We start from the raw sequence: 8,730 nt of genomic DNA on the forward strand, positions 1-8,730 counted from the left end.
GGGGTTAGAGATGAACACAGATATACATGCAGTGACTTTGTAGAACTTTGGGAATATGCATGTTGCTGCCCAAGCAACAGTATCAAACAATACCTTAAGTGCCATATCACTGAATAACACCAATGGAATGCTCCACATAGGTATGATATATCATTGTAGGGACTGAGTGCCCGGTTTATTTATATGCCGTGTTGATATTATCGACCATTCTGAGGGTCATTCTGTTTAGACCAGACAGCAGCAATGTCTTTCTTCCATGGTGGCACCTATTGAACACCTTTGGGATGGTACACCTACTGCACCACAGACCTTCTCACCTCACCTACATCAGTACCTGAATTTACTAAAACTCTTGTGTCTGAATGAGCACAAATCTCAGCAAGCACACTCCAAAATCTAGTAGAACATCTTTCCAGAAGAGTGAAGGGAATTATGAGAGCAAATTGGAACTAAATGTGTAATGTGATGCTCAAAAAGATGCGCAAACAATACTTATGACCAGGTGTCCGCAAATCTTTTGCAATATAGTGTATCTAAGATATGATGCTGGATAGAAATGCGTCTTATCCCTTTTCCTGTAAAAGCCCACACTATGGTTTGTGGCTGAGGGTTTTTTGTTCTAAATGGTTTCCTAGACTGCAGTGTCACAGTCCTGACAAGGGACTGGCTGACAATTCTAGCTTGATGTGTTCTGACCCAACATCAATGAGCCACAAACCCCTTTGTACCTCTGTGGCATCACCCTACTTTTCAACCTGCAAGGAAGGTCACCACTGTGATTATCCCTTCCTAATGAGGCACTGATCCCAACAGGACTCCTTTTGTTAGAGACAGGACACATTTCTGTCTCGGGCAATTCTGGGTCCAACTGCAGGGGGATCACTGGCATGACTACTGTCTTCAGTTCTTTTTAAATGGTTTAAACTAAACAATATAAAACTTTCTTTCTTTCGGTTTCTTCCATTAGGGGTTGCCACAGCGGATCATCCGTATTTATGATCTGCATGTTTGATTTGGCACATGTTTTTACTCTGGATGCCCTTCCTAACGCAACCCTCCCCATTTATCCGGGCTTGGGACCGGCACTAAGAGTGCACTGGCTTGTGCAACCCTAATGGCTGGGGTTGGTTCCCTGACCAGGAATCGAACCCGGGCCACAGCTAAACAATATATTCTATCATAAAATATAATCTAGCCATATGCTAATGAATTGTGTGGTTTGCTTTAATAAAAGAAAGGTTTAGAAACAGACCAATAACTTTGTTGGTGTAAGATTTCAACAAGGGATTTAGTCTAGAAAAGCTTGGGTTGCAAACCAGCTGCAAAAGTGTGGTCAGTCTGGCTATGCTGACATATGTAATTCATCTTGTGAGACCACTGATGACATGACACAAGCATCAATAGCAAACATGTTACCACAGCTGTCTCACATGCATTATATTAGGGAAAATATGTACCACAAAATGAGAGTGAGCTCAGGCCTGTAGTCATATCATCCTTTTCTGATATGGAATGAGACCATTCATGTATTCATCCAAATGCATGAATACATGAACTTGGAATATTGTTTAGATCTGTTACATCTGTGAACACATTCTCTTACACTAACCTGAAGATCAGCCTTTAATATTGGCTTCCCTCTAAAATTTAACTGTCATCTGAATAGCATCTGTTGTCCTGTTTAATAAAGGAGGAGAGTGAAATTGAGTAAATAAAGCTTGTGTGCAAATGATGTTCCTGACACGACATTCAATTAATTGCGCTTGTTGTTCTCTTCTAAAACTGATTAAAATATTCCAATCAAAATTAGGATGAAAATACAATCAACATTTCCCAAACTAGTTAGGTCCTTTTGGTCTCCCCAAAATATGTAACAGCTACCTCAAAAAAAAAGCTGTTCATTTGTACTATTATTGGACAAAACTAAGTGTCTGTGTCCTTAGTTTTCTTTTACTTGGCCTAACTTGAATGCTCCAACCTTGATTCAATTAGGTAAGGAGCCTCCATATTTTTATCTCTTCTACCTTGCCAGCAGTTAGCCATTCCTGGCCTCAACTGAATCACCAGTAAGTCATCTGGCTATGACATTTCTGGGGCTGAAGTTCAAAATCTAGCAGTAAAACAGACCTTGATTTGAAAACACAACTGGTCACATCCTTTTTTTTTTTTTAATGCATACTCCCTTTTCTTAAAAAAATGTGTATACATACCAATGAATCGGTTCTATAAAAAATACAACTGAATTTGTTATACTATTTTTTTATTTATTACATATTTAAATGTTATAACATTTCATGCAATAATTATATAATGTATACATGTTAACGTAAAAATGGACATTGCTGAAAAATCGATATTATTTATCCAACTCTTTATAAACAATTTATTTTAGCATCAACACTATTTGTCATAAATGGAATTGACAATTGTTTCCTTCTTATCAGGAGGAAAGAAACCAAGTGGTGTGTGGGAGTCCAGTCTGCGAGCTGTTGTGTCCTGCAGGTTTTCTGGTTAAGAATAACTTTGCAGCCTTTTGCTATGGTTATTGTAAGCATGAGCGGCATTTTATATTCACCTTATTCATTTGAGTTAATACATCCAGGGGGTCCTGGAAAAAAATGAACAAATGTTAGCAGTATTTAGCAGTATAATTACATTATTGGGAATAATACAAACATAGACAAAGAGAACATACATTGTATTTGTGATGAAGTGCAGTGCGGTAGTTAAAAGGGAATGATCAAACATTAAATCCAAAATGTCTGATATCAGGCATAAAATATCTGTGCAACATTTTGCAAGTCGATGCGAGAATATTGTGGCAGCAGCTTGTTGGCTTGCTCTTTCAGAAAAGTCACTTGCTTTCTTCGTGTTCCTCTCCCTCCTCCTTCCCTCGCTGCATTCACCTCAGAAGAACTGCGTCAGTGTCGGGCCCAAATAACCTAATCTAGGAGACTTATTACATAAGCAACAAGCAGAAAGTAGGCCAGCGTGAACTGAACTGGATGTGAGGCACATGGTCTGGTAGAAGAGCAGCTGCTGGTAGCTGTGTAGGTCCGGACCTCATGAGACAAGTGTGTGTATGTGTGAAGAGATGGGTAGAGATGAAAAAGGAGAATGAGGTAGAGATATGGCCATGCTGGTGCCTACCCCAGGGTGAGTGTGACTCAGAATCCCTTTGCTCTCTCTTCTGCTCATCTCGTCTCTATTCTCCTACTCTGCTTTTTTCCTCTCGGGGGAGTGAAAGCCCTCCCTCCACTTCTCCCTACCCTTTCTGTTTCATCCGGATATGCAAGAAGCTGAGTCACAGAACGGTGGGGGTGGAGAGAGAGAGAGAGAGAGAGAGAGAGAGAAAAACCCAAACAGCTGATATGTGTTGGTGGATTTTGTTTTTTGCTTCAAAATGATTGGACATGTTCATAGTGAGGTTGAAGCTTAAAAGTTCTGAAGCTTGTTGCCATGGAAATAAGAGCTGACACCATCCTTTTCTGGTATTTTTTGGATCCAGAGGGCATGAGGCTTTCGGTTGCAATAGCACTGAACCAGAAGCAAACAACAAAAAATATATCAATATATAATATAATATATATATATATATATATATATATATATATATATATATATATATATATATATATATGTGTGTGTGTGTGTGTGTGTGTGTGTGTGTGTGTGTGTGTGTGTGTGTGTGTGTGGAAATAACGTGTGGAAATAAAATGGTGAAAAAACATTTTAGATGTCAGGATGTGTATTTAACAAGTGCATATTGTTACAAAAGAAGAAGAGAAAAGACAGTCACAGAATAAAACATAAAAGAGAGTGGAAGACTATACAGAAGATACGCACTTAAACTCATATGACCTCGTTTTCTCTCTCTCTCTCTCTCTCTCTCTCTGTCTCTGAGTGGCATCCATTTTTTGTCACAAAAGCAAGTCTTTATCTTGCACATAATTATGTGTAATGTCATTTATTGAGGACAAAATCTTAAAAGGATTTAAAAGTGTGTGAATAATCTGTTAATCTATTCATGCAAAAAAAAATTTTTAACCACCTTGTTTGTAGGGAATGTTATCCATTTTGCTTTTAAACTGTCCCTTGCATGTGAAGACATCTCTACACATAATAAGTGTAAACATGTTCTCTAATGCATTTATCTATTGAAAAGAACCAGGATTTTATCATGGGGTGGATCTGCGAACAGATCTTCTAAATAAGTTCGAAATCTTTTTCTTTGGCAGATAATTGTGCATCGGATTAAACGTTTATATTCAAAAGGAAAAAAGAAAATAATAATGTCAGCCTTTAGAAGGAGGAAGTTCCAAACCTGAAAATGTCTAGACATTTGTTTTCTGTAATCCCATAATGAAATATATGAGATAAATATGTATAGCGCAGATGCAGAAACCAGGTTACTGTCTTTGTGTAGTGTTTTAGTCCATTTTTCTCCTGGTTCTCCAGTTTTCTCCCCAAAACATGCTAGTATATCGATTGGATAAGATTAATTGCCCTTAGGTGCGAGTGTGTGTATGTGTGGTTTCCTCATTCAGTGTTTATCCCATACAACTTCCTGGGAAAGTATTAGGATCCACTTTCACCCTGATAAAACATAAAGTGGGTATTAAAAGTACTGTGTATATTGAACACAACTTGTGTGTCCAAACCTTTGGTCTGTACTGTATATATTATATATACAGTACAGACCAAAGACTAGTTCTCTCATTCAAAGAGTTTTCTTTATTTTCATGACTATGAAAATTGTAGAGTCACACTGAAGGCATCAAAACTATGAATTAACACATGTGGAATTATATACATAACAAAAAAGTGAACTGAAAATATGTCATATTGTAGGTTCTTCAAAGTAGGCATCAAGAGAATGCCAAGAGTGTGCAAAGCAGTAATCTAAGCAAAAGGTGGCTACTTTGAAGAACCTACAATATGACATATTTTCAGTTGTTTCACACTTTTTTGTTATGTATATAATTTCACGTGTTAATTCATAGTTTTGATGCCTTCAGTGTGACTCTACAATTTTCATAGTCATGAAAATAAAGAAAACTCTTTGAATGAGCAGGTGTGTCCAAACTTTTGGTCTGTACTGTATTTTATCTGATATCATTTGTGCATAGGCTTTGCATCTCTGTATCTCAGTAAAATCCCAGTGAAACAAAATCCAAGTTTGCACAACGTTAAACAGCAAATCTACTGTTTTGTATAGTATATATTACAAAATAATTAGTATTGCCTATATGTTATGCATATACACTCATATACAATAGAATAGGGAGAATTATTGTACCTCCGAGACTACTGTATAATATACACTATCAGGCTACTGGTCTACATAAAGTGCAAACAATGCAACCAGTATGAAATACAGTTCACACTGAAACAAGTGCAGCACTGAACACTAAATACAGAACACTGTGCAGGTTATTGGGTTTTGAGTCACACCACAATGATTATTGAATTTGGGTTAAATTCCCTTTTGAAGAACCGTGTTCCTCATTGTAGGGGAAGACTCTTTCCAGTGTAGTTTTGCATGTAGCTTAAGGTCATATGTATAAAATAATTAAGATTATTGATTATTAATTAGTGTATGTAGTAAATTGACTACATATTATTTTAATTAGGATAAATGTCTATTATTAATAGAATTGATAGTATTGATTGTCCTAGAGAGAGCATACACGTTTTTTTTTAACGTACATTTAAACAAATGTCGGGTTTGTATTGTGTTATATTTTTTTACTACTGTATAAGGTAAACAATTATACACACATTTCATAAGCTAGCCAGATGTTTCAGTTTATAGAAGGATCTGAAATATGTAAATAGGGGAAATGTATTGAAAGTTATTTTTTCTTATCTTATTTAATATCTTCTTAATCTTCCGCTTCTTCTTCTTTCTATTATAATTATTATTATTATTGTTGTTGTTATCAGTCAAATGTAATATTTTATATATTAGTTTTTCAGATTTTCTAATTCTGAGTTTTCCACATAAAACACTACAGAATGTTCAAAAACATTTAGCTGGTGATGTTTATCATCAGCAATCACTTCAGTAAACAGTGACTGCAGTTTTCTTCTTATTGAAGTGTTTTTCCTTTGCCTCATGAAGCCAATCTTTTAGCTGGGGATAAACTTTCAGGCCAAACTTTAATCATTCCACACAATACATGTAAACTGACTTGGGTTGCTCTGAGTTCTCCTGTTTCCATGCTGGTTACTGGATTGGCTTCTCTAAATTGCATCTATAAGAGAATGAGTGTGTGTGTGTGTGTGTGTGTGTGTGTGTGTGTGTTGCCCTGTGATTCACTGGCATCCTATTCAGAGAATACAATGACATCTATAACACAATAGGCAAATGATATGAACAAAAATGAAGAAGAAAAAAGCATACAGTGTGAGTTGATTTTTTAAATGAAAGGACAAATTAGGAACAAATAGGAGATTTTACAATCTATACAATCTATACATTTGCAAGTAAAAACAAATCTGAGCTGGAAAAAGCAAAAAGCTCTTCCTCTCCGTGTTTCATCAAGCGCTTGTGTCCACTCGCATTTATTTTCCTGACACCTCCACATTATTTTTATTATTATTATTATCATCATCACCCCAGAATCTCTAACTTATAACATCTGTTTGCTGAATTGCCCCCTTTAAAATTAAGCATGGCAATGCTTATGCATGGCAATGCAGTGTCAATGAGCGGGCAAGAAAAATAGAATAATGAAGACCACTGGATGGCAGTATAGAACCAAACACACACACACACACACACACACACACACACACACACACACACAATTTTCCAGCACATCCTTCTGTATCATCATGAACATGTCCTTTGAATCTTTAGTAATGAGCTTTTCTACCTTGGTAGTTATTAAAACCTGGAGTATAGACCTATTGATGATCATAATCATATTGATTCTAATCTTCTAAAGTGCATCCATGTCTCTAACTACTTCTGTATAGAGAAGGCACCAGAGTATCCAAAGCAGACTGACAGAACAGAAAAGTACCTTTAAGATCAGCAGAGCAAGCTGAAGTTATCCGACATTACAGATAGAAGTCAATTATTAATGGTCAGTTATAGTGCAGAAAGAGCCTCGGTGCACTCCCTCTGAGTGAATGTCCATGCCTATCTGGGTGAGTTCTCATTTGCTAAAAGGCCTTGTTGCCCGAGGCTCTGCATTTACTTTTCTTTTAAATGTGTGTTTAAATGTTTCTTCTCTCCGTACTGTCATCTGATCCTTGTTTCTTGGAGCAAGTGTGGTGTGTATCTGTTAGATACTTTAACAACTCCATACATCATTCATGTGCTATACAATTTCGACCACCACACATACCCTTCGGTCCTCACAAAACGAATCGTAGGTAAATCAATTAGACTTAGGTGCACTGAAAGCAGACCGTTAGAGGATTAAACTTCTCAGAAGGATTGAGGTCAGAGCTTCGACGGCTGGATACTCGAGCACCTTCCGTACTGTAGTGTTCTGCTTAGGCTGCCGTGACGTTCCTAAGGTCACTGCAGATATAATCACGCTTGAGTTTCTCAGAGGCGAAGTGGGAAGTACTTAAGTCTGCTTTACGAGTTTTAAGCCACCTGAAACCTTTAACATATTTCGAAAGAAACACCTAATTTCTTGATAAGATCATAATCACTTTAGCATTAAATACTTTCCAAGAATGTAATTCCTAAACAGAATTTACAGCAAGAAAGAGACCAGGCACTTCTACTTGTAGACATTTTGAATAGCAGGTTATTCTGCTAGCCAACAGTGGAGAGATTAGGCATTAATCTGTTATTAGTCTGGTCCATGGGAAAATGTACAAGTGTGTAATTCTTGTAAGCTTCTTGTAAGCAAACTAAAGAGTTTTATACATATTTACTTTAGTAAAGAATTTGAAGATATACCTGTTTTTCGTTTAATATTTATTCAAGGTAATTACATTTTTACCTAAATTTAGAATGTTTGAATGCAATTATTCATGTGTGAACGGAGGTGTCCATGTGCTGAATATTCCTAACCGTCTCCAGCTCTTCTGCAAGCACCCCAAACAAAATCATCTGCACAGAGACACTTCTTCTGACTGAGTGTCTTCCAGTGGCTCATGACCCATAAAAGGCTAAAAGTTATTTAATTGCATAATAGTTTTGAGGAAGAAAAACAGCCACATCTACAAGACATTTGAGTTCAAAACTGACAGCTATGGTTGAGTGACAGAACGGATCGAACCTTGGAATTAACTCGGACGTATAGATCTATTCTTGAGAAGTTATGGCAGCTCCATTATACCATCATAACTGCTCAATTTTTTATTGCATTGAGGTTGGACTTATCCCATATTGGCCGATAGCATTTTTCAGAGCCCTGGGTCATTGGTTTAAAATTATCTAGTAGGTTCAATACACAAGATTTTTATTACATTTTGGGTCAAACCACAATCTCACATCCCTAGAATACAGTTTTGTATCTTTTGTCTCACAGGAGTGAATCATTTGGATCTGAAGTTGCGCACATATAAATAAAGTCAGAAAAATGGTTGTTATTTTATTCCTATCGTGTCTACAAGTTGCCATGTGAACAGCATCATATGGGGGTCCCTTTGCTGCTGGTCCTTCCCGACAATTGACTTTGTGGTGACCTTGACAATGTCTGGATCAATTTCAAAAGATATCCAGTTCATCAGCCAGTCACAATCCCATTCTAATCATAG

At 36.9% G+C, this 8,730-nt stretch overlaps 1 long non-coding RNA gene across 1 annotated transcript; it reads right to left on the minus strand.

Annotated features, from left to right (window-relative positions):
• Window positions 1-2,243: 2,243 nt before the first annotated feature.
• On the minus strand, window positions 2,244-3,524 carry LOC124376592. Its single transcript, XR_006923859.1, has 2 exons — window positions 2,696-3,524; window positions 2,244-2,608 (listed from the first exon to the last, which is right to left on the minus strand). It is a non-coding gene; the product is annotated as an uncharacterized LOC124376592 (long non-coding RNA).
• Between the last annotated feature and the right edge of the window lie 5,206 nt (window positions 3,525-8,730).

Source organism: Silurus meridionalis, chromosome 23 (genome assembly GCF_014805685.1).
Source record: "Silurus meridionalis isolate SWU-2019-XX chromosome 23, ASM1480568v1, whole genome shotgun sequence".
In the NCBI taxonomy this organism is placed as follows: domain Eukaryota; kingdom Metazoa; phylum Chordata; class Actinopteri; order Siluriformes; family Siluridae; genus Silurus; species Silurus meridionalis.